This window comes from Pelophylax lessonae (genome assembly GCF_965119305.1).
Source record: "Pelophylax lessonae genome assembly, chromosome: 6".
In the NCBI taxonomy this organism is placed as follows: domain Eukaryota; kingdom Metazoa; phylum Chordata; class Amphibia; order Anura; family Ranidae; genus Pelophylax; species Pelophylax lessonae.
The window spans coordinates 111014836-111031546 of record NC_138773.1 but is presented as its reverse complement, the minus strand read 5'-3'; the positions used below and the strand labels follow the sequence as shown (position 1 = coordinate 111031546).

Genomic DNA, 16711 nt, shown 5'->3' with positions numbered 1-16711 from the left:
AAGGTCATACGGTGCCCAGGGTGAATATGCTAAAATGCACCCCGCCTCCTTACCAAATAGAAAAATAGTAGATGGGGCTGGTTTATTAGCAATGCACACAGCATGCTGCATCCAAACATATGTAACATATTCGTTTGACAGCAGTACAACTTTTATTCTGCAGTAAAATATGGAGCTAATAATGATGTCGAGAGAATTGTCCCAGCATCAGTGTAAGGAAAACATGCCAGTTTTGATGGTGTTACTGGAAGGAAGAAATGACCCTGCATCAGTGGTGTCACTAATGAGAAAAGTTGCCTGTGTCCATGGTGTCACTGAAAAGAAAATGCTCTTGCATCAGTGATGTCATTGTTAGGAAAAATGCCCCTGTGGTGTCACTGTTAAGAAAAAGGCCCCTGCATCTGTGGTGTCACAGCAAATAAAAAAGGCCCTGCAGCTATGGTGTCACTGGAAGATAAAAATGCCCCTGTGTCAATGTTGTCCCATGATACCTGCTCAGTAAATTTGGCTATGGGGGTGTTTTCTGAAAACAGTGAGCCTGTGCGCAAGATCAAACGTTGATCTCTCATGCCTGTGAAAAAGTGTGGTGCGTACAGCACAGCAAATATTGGGTGTGGCTTTCATTGCACAGAGAATTGGCCATGTTCAGGGGTTAGTAATAAGTGATGACGTATTCAGGGGTCAGTAGTAAGTGGTGCAGAGTTCAGGGGTCAGTAGTAAGTGACAAAGTATTTAGGGGTCTGTAGTACAGCCTCACAATAATAGTGCCTGCTGAGGGGAGAAGTATCCCCACTGGCTCCTGTGAGAGGATTCTCATAGGGCAGTGTGGGAAGCCCCATCAGTGGACACATCCCAGCTTGTAACTACCCCAGAAGGCAGATTATGCTGCAAGGGATTCTTGGAGTGGGTATAAGTTTGGGGGGAAGTGCGTGGCACAGTGTCTTTGGCGGGAGCAGAGTCCCAGGAAGGAGAGTGCAGCTGTCTCTCCTCCTTGCAGAGGAAGGTGGATGTCTCGGGGTGTCGTCTGAGTATCCATAGAGAGTGCTGAGTTGAGCTGAGGGGATCCGGTGTGTAGAGAGCCTGCGGAGGGCGAGAGAGGGGTCCAGTCCCAGGAAAGCCTACACAGGTCGTGAGTACTGCGAATTGCCCATGTGGGTCTGCCTGAAGTTAAAGGGGACCACTCCAGAAGAGGTTCTGGGATCCAGTGTCAGCTAGCTGTAAAGGGGGTACCTAGGTTGAGGACCCTGAAGTTGTAAAGGGGGCACCTGCAGTTGGGCCCTGAATTGTACAGAGAGTGTCAGTTAAAGTTACAGCCATACAGAATTCTACATCATACTACCTCAAGCCAGGCAAGGCGGGGGAAAGTATTCAGTGACTTTTGCAGTACGGCAGTGTCAGAAGTTCTACAGTTCTCAGTCCTGGATCTTCTGGACTACAAGTCGAGGATTCAGCACTTCCATTGTTTTAAAGAGTGTTCTCAGTGTTAGTGAGCATTGGCTGGCGCTGGCTGGCATCAAGGAAGCGCCAACGGGCATTTTCCAGAAGCAAAGTCCCAAATGTAATTAGTTGGAGCCTAAAGAAGTATCCCACTCATTCCCTTCTCCCATCCCCTTAAATCCAATAAAAAAAAAACACAAACAAAGATGCCGGAGTTATCGCTGCTTCAGTTTTCACACCCAGGGTCACAGCTCACATGGGCTGGAGAGGTTACCGGTACTGATGGCAGACCCACATCAGGCCATAGGCCTGGAAAACTTGCTAAATTTGGGCGCTCGTCTGGGATTTTGCCATTGGTTACTGGGCCAGTTGCCCTTGGCAACGGCACAAGAAAAAGTCCAAAAAATCAATTTTTGTGTCCGGAACTGCTATACCAGCATCAGGCCGGGTGTGAGACTGAAACTGCGGGAGGTAGGGATAGTGGATTGAGGTTAGAAGCCCACGTAAAGGGATGTTTGTGGCAATGCAAATGCTCCAAGAGTGATTGTAAAGTGATCAAGACTTTTCATATGGATTATGAGATGTATTCTGCTATCAGAAAGTGGAAAGCAGGAGACAAGTGTGTCAGGATGCGGGAATGCAGCAATTGCCTGATAGCAAGGAATCCTGTTGTGGACGGTGAAAATGGCGTCGGGTCCAGGGAAGGACAGAGAAGTGGACACCAGAGGTCCCAGTGTGGACAGTGAAAACAGAGGCCAGGGGCACGGAAGGCGAGGTGCCAGGGGTTGGGTGGTGGTGCACGCTATGTGGAAGAATGTTGACCATGCATTTGACAGCGGGACATGTATTCTTTATGGCTGCTGCACACATACTGTGGGGATTGTAGTCGGCCACGCCGAGGAGGGCCGTGGAGCTAGCCCTGGAGCCAGTATGGAGGATATGGATTGCACGTGTGTGGCAAGGAAGAGGAGTATCGACCGTGCAGTCGGTGGCGGGATGCTACTCTTGCCGAGCAAGAAGGGACAGCTGGCTTTAGGCAGGAAAAGCGCAGTGGAGACCCTGGTGCAATTAAGGTGGGTGGATGCATGTTTAGCAAGTGACATACTCCGCTTTGCAGCTACTTCCCAAGTGTTTGCAGCGCAGCAGCATGGCAGGGGAAGAGTTACCATACTGTGCAGGAAAGCGAGCCACGAGCAGGACTGCCTAGAGGGAGGAGTCACCGCCCAATATGGTGAACGGGTGGAGATAGCGGGAACTTATGGCCAATCAGAAACGACCCAGGGAACCCTATTAATATCCCCTCCTCCAGGCGCGGCCCTGTGGGAGACACGTGTAGGAGAAGGAAGTATGTCATTCACTAGAGGAGAGAAGAGTGTCCCCGCTATGGCTACCACCGTGTCCAAAAAACCCTGCGGAGAGCCGAGAGCAGATCTACCTGCCCGATCCCCCGCTAGTTTAGGATACCGGTATCCGGATGGTGCCCGACAGCGGACCCACGTTGTGCACCGGAGGAGGTCGGGAGTTCCTTGGAGTGGTATGTCCCCAATGTGCCAATGTTACTCTGAGGGTGCAGACGTGGGTTCAATGTGGGCAATGTGGGGATTTGCTGCTCAGGGCAGACAAGAGCTAGGGCCATCCTAAGAAGCTTACAGTTATGTGGGAGACAGGCCTCACCCGGGAGGTGACGGGGAACGAGTCAAAGTTCCTCCGCGGAGCAGGAAGAGGCATTTTCAGGCTGATGATGCATATGGAGTCAATAGAAGTAGAAAACTGCACTCTGACTTGAAGATGAATAAAATATATTTATTGAAGTATCCAAAAATCCATAGCTGACAAAAATATCAGAGACAGGGACAAGACCTAGTTGACGCGTTTCACGAAATTAAATTTGCTTAATCATAACTATGAACATGCATGTGGAGACATTGCATAAATAGTAGTAGATCACAACCCAAAAACCACTATCGTTAATTGCACACAAGGCTGCTACTCACCAAGAACTGATTGCATGCAATAGTGTCATTTTGAAAAAATGCAATTTTCTGAAGTAGAAAAAACTCCACATGACTAAAGGTAAAGAAATAAAAAGAAAACCAAAAAAGAAAAAAAAAAAAGGGAAACCGGAAAAAAGAAGAAAAGAAAAACCTTTCACCTCTCATGTATGCGAGTGAATATAAAATAAATGAACAAAGTCGTGAGTACTGCGTTCATTTCCCATGGGGGTCCGCCTGAAGTTAGAGGGGACCACTCCGGAAGAGGTTCTGGGATCCAGTGTCAGCTAGCTGTAAAGGGGGTACCTAGGTTGAGGACCCTGAAGTTGTAAAGGGGGCACCTGCAGTTGGGCCCTGAATTGTACAGAGTATCAGTTAAAAGTTACAGCCATACAGAATTCTACATCATACTACCTCAAGCAAGGCAAGGTGGGGGAAAGTATTCAGTGACTTTTGCAGTACGGCTGTGTCAGAAGTTCTACAGTTCTCAGTCCTGGATCTTCTGGACTACAAGTCGAGGATTCAGCACTTCTATTGTTTTACAGAGTGTTCTCAGTGTTAGTGAGCGTTGGCTGGCGCTGGCTGGCGTCAAGGAAGCGCTAACGGGCATTTTCCAGAAGCAAAGTCCCAAGTGTAATTAGTTGGAGCCTAAAGGAGTATCTCACTCATTCCCTTCTCCCATCCCTTTAAATCCAATAAAAAAAAACACAAACAAAGATGCCGGAGTTGTCGCTGCTGCAGTTTTCACACCCAGGGTCACAGCACACATGGGCTGGAGAGGTTACCGATACTGATGGCAGACCCACATAGGCCTGGAAAACTTGCTACAACAGTAGTAAGTGATGCAGAGTTCAGGGGTCAGTAGTAAGTGACAAAGTATTCACGGGTCAGTAGTAAGTGATGCAGAGTTCAGGGGTCAGTAGTAAGTGATGCAGAGTTCAGGGGTCAGTAGTAAGTGATGCAGAGTTCAGGGGTCAGTAGTAAGTGATGGTTTTTTTTACTATCCTCCGCTATTTGTCTCTCAAAGTTGATTTTAGCCATCTTGATTTCGTGTTTACACTTCTTATTTTCCTCCTTGTATTGCTGGAAGGCCGATACGGTGCCCTCTGATTTATATTTCTTGAAGGCCAATTTTTTTCCCCTAATAAGTTTTTTAACGCTACGGTTTAGCCAGCCAGGTTTGGCTTTGTCTCTTCTAAATTTATTCCCCATAGGAATGCACTGCAAGATGCCTTTGCTTAATATTGTTCTAAAGCATTCCCATTTTTCCTCTGTGGTCAGTGATGCCAGGGTTTGGTCCCAGTTTACCCTTTCCATCAATGAGTACAATTTTGGAAAGTCTGCCCTTCTGAAGTTTAGGGTTCTTATGTTCCCCACTTGCCTTTTTATATTGTTATTTATACTAAATGTGATCATCCTGTGATCGCTAGAGCCCAGGTTGTCCTGGACTCCTACCTCCGAGATTATGTCTGGGTCATTAGTGATCAATAGATCCAGGATAGCATTCTCTCTAGTAGGGGAATCCACCAACTGCGACATGTAGTTATCCTGTAAGGTTTCTGTGAATAGCCGGGCCTTATGCGAGTGTGCAGTCCCCTCTTCACAGTCAATGTCGGGATAATTGAAGTCCCCCAATATGATGACTGATCCTAGTTTTGCCGCTTTACCTATTAGTGCTAAAAATTCAAGCTCTACCTCCTCCCCTTGGTTAGGTGGCCTATAGCAAACCCCCACAACTACTTTTCCCTTATCTTCTTCCCTATCGAGTTCAACCCACACAGATTCTAAATCCATGCTCATCCCATCCGTAATGTCACTCCTTTCTAGCACCTTTATATTGTTCTTGACATAGAGACATACCCCTCCCCCTCTTTTACCAACCCTGTCCTTCCGGTACACCGAATACCCTTGGATATTGGCCAGCCAGTCATGTGAGGGGTCGAACCAAGTCTCCGTTATTCCCACAAGGTCTATGTCCTCCTCATGTACTAACATGTCCAACTCATCCATCTTATTAGCTAGGCTCCTGGCATTAGCATATACCCCTCTTAGTTTTACGGAAGTTAAACGTGATTGGCGGTTTTGTTTATTTCTGTTTGGTCTGCTGTTCTCCCGTACAGACCCGCCAATTGATGTTGTTGACCTACTGTCGCTATTGACCCTACAACTGCCTTCAGTCCTCTGCTCCCTCCTGACTGATTCTATTTCTGAGCCCTCCCCCCCGTCTCCTAGTTTAAAAGCCCCTCCAACTCGGTGGCCATCTTTCTCCCCAAAAGAGCTGTACCGTCCCCATTTGCTGACAGTATTAGGACAGGAGATGTACCAGGGGATTGGAGGAAGGCTAACGTGATTCCGATATTCAAAAAGGGCCAGAGACATATCCCGGGAAATTATAGGCCTGTCAGTCTGACATCAATAATATGTAAACTTTTGGAGGGGATGATAAGGGACTATATCGTAGAGTATGCTAAAGACAACAACATCATCAGTAGTAACCAGCACGGGTTTACAAATGGGCGATCTTGTCAAACCAATCTCTTAGCATTCTACGAGGAAGTGAGCTGTGAGCTAGATAGGGGGAGACCAGTGGATGTGGTGTACTTGGATTTCGCTAAGGCGTTTGATACAGTTCCCCACAAGCGCTTAATTTATAAAATAAGGTCTGCAGGTATCGACAGCAGGGTTTGCTCTTGGATACGGAATTGGCTAAAAGGCCGTGTCCAAAGGGTAGTAATAAACAGCGCATACTCAGACTGGTCTGAGGTAGTAAGCGGGGTGCCCCAGGGCTCAGTCCTGGGACCAACCTTGTTCAATTTATTCATAAACAGCATTGAGGACGGGATCAGTAGTTCGTTATCAGTTTTTGCAGATGACACAAAATTGGCCAGGGCAATAACTGCACAGCATGAAGCAGATATCCTACAGAATGACCTGGACAAAATTACGGAGTGGGCAACGACATGGCAAATGAGGTTTAACGTAGAGAAGTGTAAGGTTTTGCACTTGGGGACCAAAAACATAAAAACACAATACACGTTAGGAGGGGAACCCTTGGGGGAATCAAAAATGGAGAAGGATCTGGGAGTCTTAGTTGATGATAGATTAGGCAACAGCATGCAATGCCAAGCGGCAGCTTCCAAAGCCAACAGAATATTAGCATGCATAAAGAAAGGGATGTATTCCAGAGATAAGACTATAATCCTTCCACTTTATAAAACTCTGGTCCGACCGCATCTGGAGTATTCTGTCCAGTTCTGGTCGCCAGTCCTCAGGAGGGATGTGTTGGAGCTGGAGAAAGTCCAGAGAAGGGCAACTAAACTGATTAGGGGGTTGGAGGACCTTACCTATGAAGAGCGGCTGCAATCGCTCGATTTATTTTCCCTGGAGAAAAGACGTCTGAGAGGGGACATGATAGCAATTTATAAATATCTTAATGGGGATCTCAGCTTAGAAGAAAAGCTGTTCATTCGAAGGAATTGCATGAGGACTCGAGGACATACAATGCGATTAGAGGAGAAGCGTTTTAACCTCAGGCAACGTGGGGGGTTCTTTACTGTTAGGGCTACAAGATTGTGGAATTGTCTACCACAAGAGGTGGTTTCTGCGGGTAGTATGGTGACTTTCAAAAGACTCTTAGACTTACATCTCAAGGATCAGGAGATTGAGGGCTATGTTAGATGATTACAGTCACACACACCTACACAGGTTGAACTGGATGGACTATTGTCTTTATTCAACCTCACCTACTATGTAACTATGTAACTATGTAAGAGTTCAGGGGTCAGTAGTAAGTGATGCAGAGTTAAGGGGTCAGTAGTAAGTGAAGAAGAGAACAGATTTTGCCTTACAGTGGGAGGACTTAAAGGTGGACAATAAAACAGAATCTGTGCCAAGTTTCTGTATACACTGCACACATATACCACCATTTTTTTACTCCTACTTAATATGTCACATCAGACAGTCTCACAGATGCACATAAATAAACCTTAGAATAAAGAATAATTTAAAAAAATTAACATTTCCATCACAAATGCTTTTTAGCACACAAAAACTGATCATGTTGTCCGTCTGAGCCTACCTTAAAGGAGAACTTCATTAAACACCAGCAACTGTTGGGACAATGAACACCTTGGACAGCACTATGTAATGCACAACATAATGTATAGAGTGTCAGGAATAAGTGATATACAAAATAACATATAAAGTACAGCAGTCAGGACAAAGCCCCCCCTGTTCACATCAGAGTCCCCCCTTAGGTCAAGGTCCCCAGAGTCACCGTCCTAAAATTAGGGTCCCCAGAGTGCTTCCAACTCCAGGGTCCCCAGAGTCATTTTCCTTTCATCAGGTAAACCATAGTCCCTGCTCCCCATTTCATCAGGCTCCCAGAGTCCCCGCCTTATGTTAATGCCCCCAGAGTCTCCCCCTGACATCAGGATTGTGGCAAACATTGCCACTTACAGAGTATTCTGTCAGGAATGATTGTCCAACTGTATTATGTGTTTATTGTATGTGCAAACGTAACCCGTGCAGCACCTGTAGGATTTTGTATTGTGTTAGCTGCTGGCTCATGAATGTGTATTGGAAACCCCTGCTGTCCCTCTGGGGAGACCCCGTGTGGCAAACACAGCCACTGGATATTGTCCTATTGTTTGTCTGGCAGAGTAAGGTATTATGGGATGTTCAGTTTTGTGTGTGGAATGTCTCGAAGAGGGAGGGGTTTTGGCTGAGTGTAATCCCTGTGTTTTTCAATAAACAAGGCAGTCTAGTGTTGACCTTCAAGCCATGTGTCTGCTGGTTATTATAGGGTTGTTAATATTATACGCTACCAGGGTTATTGTATGCTCTGCCTGACTACCAGTGGAGATATCGTGGATCGTACGGCTACTCCGCTACAATTGGTGGCAAGCGACGGGATCTTTATCCACACAGCAAAGCAGCGTTCGGCAGTATTCATGCAAACAAAGAGAAAAGAAACCATTCAGATGAAACCGGAGTTTGGCAGTATGTAAAACTACACGAAAGGCTGGTGAATGGGAACGGATTATACACGGCTAAAGCGGCAGACATTAAAAGCATTGCTGGAGGCAAGAGGCAAGATAGCCAGCAACAAAACCAAGGCGACACTGATCGAAGAACTCATGGAAGAAGACAGAGCAGCCATGGATGCAAGGCCAGAGGCAGAACGCAGCGAATTTGACAAGGAGCTACAGAGCAGACTGGCCTACTACCCAGAGCCCCACTCAAGAGAAATACTGGACCGGCTGATGGCGGACGTACAGGAATACCTGGTGGTCAAACACCAAGCAAGTCAGCGAGCCGGGGAGAGAGCTCCAACGCCTGTCCACATTACCCAGGGTAAACCCAAAATACCGTACCAGGCATTTAAAAACTTCACGGACACGGAGGGAGAAATAGATGGGTATTTGCAAGACTTCGAGAGGCTGTGCCAGTTACATAACATTGACCCAGAGGATCAGGTACAGATATTGGCTGGGAAATTGGCTGGCCGGGCACCGGTGCGTATCGGGCAGTCCCTAATGCCGACATCCGGGACTACCAGAAAGTTAAGCAGGCGATTTTGACCAGGTATGCCATCACCTCCGAGGCATACCGACTCCAATTCCGGGATCTTAAAAAGCAGGACCAAGATTCCCACACTGAGTTTGCCCATCGTTTGCACAGGGCGGCCACCGGATGGTTAGATGCAACACAAGCCACTTCACGAGAGGATGTTTTGCAATTATTATTGTTGGAGCAGTTTTTCCGGAGACTACCTCAAGAAATGCAGCTCTGGGTAAGGGACCGTAAACCTTGCACCCTTCCAGAGGCTGCTAAATTAGCAGATGAGCACCAAGACACTAGACGGGAACAACGACCACCGCCTAGGGTAATTGCCCGGCAACCCTATCACCGACCAGCAGTTACCGAACCAGCACACCCACGTTCAGGAGGAGGTAACAGTCAGTACCCCAGGTACCAACCAGGAGCCCATACCCGGTGCCATCTCTGCAACCAAATGGGGCACATACAGAAAGACTGTCCCCGAAATCGGCCTCGTCAGCCCTGGCCGAATCAGGGCTACGCACCAGCACCTCGAGCCGCTGTACACTGTTACCAAGCAGCCGCTGCATTACAACCCCCCACAGCAATCCAAATGGAGGAACCCCTGGGCACCCTACAAGAGGTTAACCCCATCCAAGCGGCATCGGACAATCGACAAAACCACCGGCAAGCTGTTCACCTGGAGGGGAGACAACTAGAAGGGTTACGTGACTCTGGGGCTACCATCACATTGGTCCGGAATCACCTTATTGCATCCAGACAACTCACTGGGGATTCTGTAGCTGTGCGAGTAGCTGGGGGAGCCATTTTCAAAGTTCCCACTGCGAAAGTACACCTGAATTGGGGAGCTGGGTCAGGGAATGTGGAGGTGGGCATGATGCAGGATTTACCCGCAGACGTTATTTTGGGCAACGATCTGGGGGAGCTGACTTCAGCTTTTGTTCCCCAATCTACCATCCACGAAGCTTATTCGGTTGTTACCCAGCAGCAGGCTCGCACCACAGGACCACTACTACCACAGACGGGGCAAAACTCCTCCAAACACCAGACACCCAGATACCCGTCCCGCAGTGGGGTACAGTGCCACAGGTGCAAGCAGTTTTGGCACTATCGACGAGACTGTACCCATAGCAGGAACCAAGCTGCATGGATCCGACCAGGGTCACCCCCTTCAGCACGGACAACGGTCCCCTACTATCCCACAGAGGTTTCCCCAGTTGTACCCAGGTTCAAACACACAGAGGAGCAATGGGGTACCCTTCATGAAGCTAACCCGGTGCAAGCCGCCACGGAGAACCAACAGCATCATCTACAATCGGTCCAGTTAAATGGAATGCCTGCTCAAGGTCTCCGAGACATGGGAGCCACTCTCACCTTGGTCAAGCGACACCTGGTTCCAGATGCCGCCCGAACCGGAGGCTCAGCAGTGGTACGGATGGCAGGGGGAGCAGTACACCGACTACCCACTGCGAGGGTCCACTTGAATTGGGGTGCCGGGGCAGGTCTGATTGATGTGGGGCTGATATGGGAGCTCCCCACCGACATCTTACTGGGGAACGATCTAGGCCAGTTGCCCTCAGCGATCCTGCCAGTCCAGAGCCCCAGCCCATATCCCGGAGACCTAATGGCCTTCTGAGGTCCAGACGCTTCAATGTTTGGATTAAGAACAGTACTGAGCCCGGTTGTTGCACTGGAGTTTGGTGTTACAACCTTATGACTTTACTAGTCACTACCGCCCCGGAAAACAGAATGGCCATGCTGACGGGTTATCGCGACAAACTGAACTGGAAAAATGATCTGTGAGTACTCCCCGGACATCCCCAAGCCGATCCGTTGGGATCAGACTGTGTATGCCGGCTTGGTTCTGGGGGAGCATTGTGGCAAACATTGCCACTTACAGAGTATTCTGTCAGGAATGATTGTCCAACTGTATTATGTGTTTATTGTATGTGCAAACGTAACCCGTGCAGCACCTGTAGGATTTTGTATTGTGTTAGCTGCTGGCTCATGAATGTGTATTGGAAACCCCTGCTGTCCCTCTGTGGAGACCCCGTGTGGCAAACACAGCCACTGGATATTGTCCTATTGTTTGTCTGGCAGAGTAAGGTATTATGGGATGTTCAGTTTTGTGTGTGGAATGTCTCGAAGAGGGAGGGGTTTTGGCTGAGTGTAATCCCTGTGTTTTTCAATAAACAAGGCAGTCTAGTGTTGACCTTCAAGCCATGTGTCTGCTGGTTATTATAGGGTTGTTAATATTATACGCTACCAGGGTTATTGTATGCTCTGCCTGACTACCAGTGGAGATATCGTGGATCGTACGGCTACTCCGCTACAAGGATCTACAGAGTTCCCCTCCAACTTCAGGATCCTCATAGTCTTCCCCTACTCCCTTTCATTAGGTCTCCAGAGTCCCACTTTCTCCGCCTTTACATCAGGGTCCCCAGAATCTCCCCTTAAGTCATCCTCCTTATATCAGGGTCTCTGAAGTCCCCCCATGTCAGGGTCCCCAGAATTCTCCCTTTGCATCAAAGTCCCCAGAGTCTCCCCCAATATCAAGGTCCCCCAGAGCCCCCCCAACTTTAGGGTCCTCAGACTAATTCCCCTATAATTAGGGTCCTCATAGCCGCTGCAGCTCCCTTTTATTAGGTCCCCAGAGCTCCCCTTATGTCAGGGACCCCAAAGTCTCCCCTTGACATCAGGGTGTCCAGAGTTCCCCCCCAACTTTAGGGTCCCCATAGTCCCCCCCCTTCCCCTTTTTATCAGGTCCCCAGAGTCCCACTTCCTCCCCCTAACATCATGGTTCCCAGAATCTCCCCATAATATCAGGGTCCCCAGAACCCAACCTTAATGTCAGGGTCCCCAGAGTCCCCCCTTAATGTAAGGATCCCCAGAATTGCCCTTTAATGTAAAGGTCCTCAGGGTCTCCCCTTATATCAGGGTTCCTAGAATCTCCCCTGTAAAGTCAGGGTCCCCAGAATTCCCCTTTAACGTAAAGGTCCTCAGAGTCTCCCCTTACATCAGGGTTCCCAGAATCTCCCTCGTAATATCAGGGTCCCCAGAGTCCCCCACAACTTCAGGGTCCCCAGAGTCATCTGCCTTTCATCAGATATCCATAGCCCCTGCTCCCCTTACATTAGGGTCCCCAGAGACCTTCCCCTAACAGGGTCCCCAAAGCTGCCCCCCAACAGTTAATTAGGGTCTTTAGAGTTTTCTTACCCCACCTTGCATAAGAGTCCACTTCGTTATGTTCTCAGTGCAGCCCGCAGCTACAAGTAAAGCCACCCCTGTTACATCCCTAGCAAGAAGGGCAGCCTGCCCTCACTCTCGGGAATCAACGCCTGTCTGTGCTCTCAGCACAGAGCTGCCCCGCCTTCTCTCCTGCCCACATTACACTGCTGCTGGAGGGGAGAGAGAGCAGAATTGTGCCTTCAGCAGCTATTCCAGCACTGTACCGTGCTGTGTTTTTAATAGTAGGAGTGACGGCAGCGTCACTTCGGTAGCGAGCATTGGCTGTCATGTCCCCCTCTCCACATAGTGTTTCTGCACCCAGGGCACGTGTCTCTTCTTCCCACCCCTTATCTTGGCTCTGCCAACAGTAAACCGAACATGGAAATGCAATAGTTTTAGTAAATACCTTTTTTCATCAACAGTTACAGCAGTCTTGTGACTTCTATCAGTGTCTGGATAAAGCTTGTAGGAGGAGTTTTCATTCTGCTCTGACTGTACTATCAGGCTGCAGGACATCTGACTCTCTGTCTGGACAGTGCTGTTTGGCCCTGTGCTGATCACATGCACTCCCAAAGAAAAAAAAATAACTCTCTAGTAATACACACCAAACTGAGCATGTACAGCTCATCCCCTAGCCTCTGTTCTATCAGCAGATGGATTGGGGGACTATGGAAGAAGGGGAGGAACAGAGAGGACAGGATCAAACAGACTTTTTACACAATGCAGAGGATTAAACCTCTATATTCCACAGTGAGTATACTGTAACAAGCATAGGTTACTGTATATAGGAACTGATTTTACTGTTGTGGGTTTAGTAACACTTTAAGATGAATTTTCATACCCTAGGGCAGTAATGGTGAACCTTGACACCCCAGTTGTTTTGGCACTACATTTCCCATGAAGCTCATGCACTCTGCAGTGTAGTTGAGCATAATGGGAAATGTAGTTCCAAAACATCTGGGGTGCCAAGGTTCGCCATCACTGCCCTAGGGCTTCCTTTGTTGAATACAAACTGTCATCTTTTGTCTATTTAGAGAAAAAGAAAAACAAACTACAGTGGCCACATCTTCAGTATATCAGGACGGTTTTTCAGTTGCCGTTCTGTTATTGTTTGGCTGTCCACACCCGGCTTGTCATTTCTCCTTTCTTTGTACTAATGAGGAGGTTAATTGATCAGTGTCATGTCTAGGGAAGCCAAATACAAGATGAAACAGGGAGCTGAATTCAAAGTTTACTGAAATCGTGAAAAACCAACAATCTCCTGCTCTTAAGAGAGATGTCCAGCAATGATTGAACACAATCCTTCAGCTACTCCACTGTTGGCAAAGCTTTGCAGCCCCCTCAGGGCTGGGGGCACCCAAAAGTGTCACTAGAAAATAAAAGCAGAGGGTGCACCAGCCTTGCGCATTACCTTTGTGATATGTTTATTAAAAGATAAAAACCGATGTATACTCACAAACAGCATAAATAAACAAGCACATTAGTGTTCACAGTATTCTGGACCACCAGATCTGCCAAACAAGTCCCAACCATTCAAAGACTCTCTGAATGGCTGAAGCATTTCAAGGTAAAATTCTCTCTTCTTCAGGGCTCTGAGAAAGAGGGGATCTCCCCTCAAAATGCTTTAGAGCCCTGAGAAAGAGGTGATCTCCCCTAGAAATGCATCAGACATTCAGAGGGTCTTTTAATGGTTGGGACTTTTTCGGAGGACCTGGAGGTTCAGGATACTGTGGACACTGTTGTGCTTGTTTATTCATGCTGTTTGTGAGTATACATCTGTTGTTATCTTTTAATAAGGTTATCACACAGGTAATGCACAAGGCTGGTGTACCCTCTGCTTTCATTTTCTAGTTTTACTGAAATTTTCAATGGGCACACTGGCTCCAGTTCGGCAGCACTCCGCAAAACTGGGACTACCCTCGGGAACAGGAAAATGACCCAGAGTTTAGATTCCACATACATACACTGCAATGAAACAAGTGTGCAAGGGTCCTCTGCTGCATTCACTAACACTGCCTTGACCAGTCCTCCTGAAACCATTCCAAGCAGTAAATTACAGTACAGATCTATTTGTTATCTGCTTACCTGAGTTTTGTGTAAGCAATGTCAACAGTTCTAAGCCCTGATGAATGGGGAGTGTGTTTGGCCCCTGAAACATGCTGGATTTTTTTTCTGCTTAGAATCAATTTTATCATTAAAAACCGTGGACTCTTATACATTTGTTTGTCGCTCTCATTGGATTCTGTGTCTATGGAAGCAATCCAGATAGTAGGTAATTAGCTGGAAGAGAGATGATGGAGAATTTTGCTACACAGTCATCTGTGAAGCTTGGTGAAGACCATATGGCACGCACAATTCATGGCATTAGTTACATTGTGTTGTGGTAACACGTAAGTCTGAATGTGCCCTAACTTATTTTAAAAGGCGCACCATTGAAAAATTTAAAACAATTGTTCTCATTTGCACAGTTTGGTCTGCTCCATCGTAGGTGTATTGTGGTGCCATTCAAAATGAATGATATTGCAGCACACTGCATGTTCAAACCTTCATTGACGTAACGCACATTACAATTCGTGTTTGTGAAGCTGGCCTTAAACTACTTTTTGTGTTAGGGCCCTTGCAGACTAGTGAAATGCAGTAACGCATAGTAAATGCACATTTTACCAGGCATTGCTGCAATGGAAAAAATACAAGTTAATTTCAATGCTATTCATTTTGAATGGCACTGTAATGTGCATACACAGAGAATTACAACACCCCTATGTCTTTTTGTGCATCACACCACACAGATGTAAGCAAAATGGGGTACTGTAGGTAAATTTTTTCATGCACCAGGATATTTTCTTTAAAGTGGTTCTAAAGCCTTAAGGTTTTTCACCTTAATGCATTTTATGCATTAGGGTGAAAAACCTTCTGTACTGCAAAATCCCCCCCCCCCCCTCTTTCCTTAGTCTTACCTGAGCCCGATCTGATCCACCGATGTGTATGAGAGCAGCGGCTCTCGCTGCTGTCTCCCTCCTCCCCTGGCAGATTTATAGCAGGGGGAGCCAAAACCCTCCCTATGCAGGTAAGGGGGGGGGGGTGGTCGACTGTAGAAAAAAACAGCCGTGCGGCTTAGATAAAAGTTGCACAATGGTCTTGCTATAGGTGTAAGCTATTTACATACCTCGTAAAGCCTGACTAAAAAACTTACAAAATGGGTATCATCCCATCCTGCCTAGGACACTGCTAAGACACTCATAGCTGTTACTGCTCATCCCCATTATCACAGGAGCAAGCTCTTGAACTCCCGCACATGTGTGGTCCACTATCTCCTCTATTGCAGCATCACTGGGCTCAGAGCTACTGTGACGGGGTGGGGGGGGGGGCATGTGAGGGGGTTTGAGTCGACTAGGAGTGGCTTTAACAATATCCTAGCCACAAGGCAGAACAGGGTGATGCCATCTCTTGCAGTGTCTTGGCTAGGCTTCAGTAGGTACACCTAAAGCAAGGGCAACATTTAGTTTTGGTCATAGCTGCACAGTTTGTATTTATCTACAGGCACCTCTTACCTACATAACCAGTTTTTTGGTAAAGGTTCAGTTCAGCCTAGCATTAATGCCACCAAGACTGTATAGGATATTTTTGCAGACTTAAAGTGGTTGTAAACCTCTGTCATGAAATGTGAACAAAGCATATCCCTCTATATTGTTTACTTGTCTCAATCCAAAGCACTAAATGTAATTTCTCTCTGCTGCCCCGTTCCTCTGCCATCTGCCTGAATCACTTCTCATAAGTTTTCCTGACACTAAGGGAATAATGATGACAGGGGAGGCAGTTCCAGCTAACTGACAGCCTCAGCTCTGTTCCTGTTTGCTGTGTGTGTCCCTTCCCTCCCTCTGTATAAGCTGTAAAAAAATAGCATTTTAACCACTTTACCACCGGAGGATTTTGCTGTCTTACGTCCAGGCCACTTTTTTGCGATTTGGCATTGTTCAAATTTAACTGACAATTGCGCGGTCATGCAACGCCGTACCCAAACCAAATTTACGTCCTTTTTTTCCCACAAACAGAGCTTTCTTTTGGTGGTATTTGACCACCTCTGTGCTTTTTATTTTTTGCGATAATAATAAAAAAATGTGAACATTTTGAAAAAAATAACAATATTTTTCTACTTTGACAGTTAAAAAGTATCCAATATATTAAATTTTTGTCATATATTTAGGCCAAAATGTATTTAGCTACATGTCTTTGACAAAAAAATTCTCAATGAGCGTATTTTTAACCGCTTTAAGACCGAAAGATTTTACCCCATTCCTGACCAGGCCATATTTTGTGATTCGGCACTGCGTTACTTTAACGGTTTAATTGCGCGGTCGTGCAATGCTGTACCCAAATTAAATTTATGTCCTTTTTTTCCCCACAAATAGAGCTTTCTTTTGGTGGTATTTGATCACCTGTGCGATTTTTACTTTTTGCGCTATAAACAAAAAAAGAGTGACAATTTTGAAAAA

The 16711-nt window shown here is 46.9% G+C and overlaps 1 protein-coding gene across 1 annotated transcript in view; it reads left to right on the top strand.

The window, feature by feature from the left end:
• LDAF1 (lipid droplet assembly factor 1) overlaps positions 1–16711 on the top strand; it is a 261173-nt gene that overhangs the window by 130690 nt on the left and 113772 nt on the right. The gene's annotated exons all lie outside the window — the stretch shown is intronic.